This window comes from Acyrthosiphon pisum, chromosome X, assembly GCF_005508785.2.
Source record: "Acyrthosiphon pisum isolate AL4f chromosome X, pea_aphid_22Mar2018_4r6ur, whole genome shotgun sequence".
In the NCBI taxonomy this organism is placed as follows: Eukaryota; Metazoa; Arthropoda; class Insecta; order Hemiptera; family Aphididae; genus Acyrthosiphon; species Acyrthosiphon pisum.
The window spans coordinates 116,268,829-116,269,346 of NC_042493.1; positions in this window are offsets into that span (position 1 = coordinate 116,268,829).

Consider the following 518-nt stretch of genomic DNA (forward strand, 5'->3'; position numbering starts at 1 on the left):
AAACATGAATTTGTACGTAAATTTGGTTTTCGTTTTCGTTTTACCTGCTCTAAAATAAATTACATGCAATTTTCACTGGTGGTTTTTATTAGATTTTAAAACCATACGATTCCGCACTCTAATCATATTAAAATAGATCAAGTTAATAAACACAAAAAAATGAAGTTAAAAATTGGAAACTAATTAGTTTTAAGTCCATAGATATGAAAAACAAAATGTTTTAATTGTTTTATACGGGCATATGGCTACAGTTATACTTATATCTCATATTATATTATGATTTATTATTTTCTTACTTAGTTATAATTTCTTATATTTTAGTATGAAAAAATAACTGCTGCAAGTATAACAATAATTTACAAAATGCATTAGTCATATATTTCTAAGGCTGTGCATGTTAATTATATTTTTTAACTTAGTTAATTTAATTTAAACTAAAATCTAAATCAAGTTAATAGTTAAAAGTTAATTCAAAATGTTCTATCAATTGAACCAAGTTAAAAGTTAACCAAAATTTA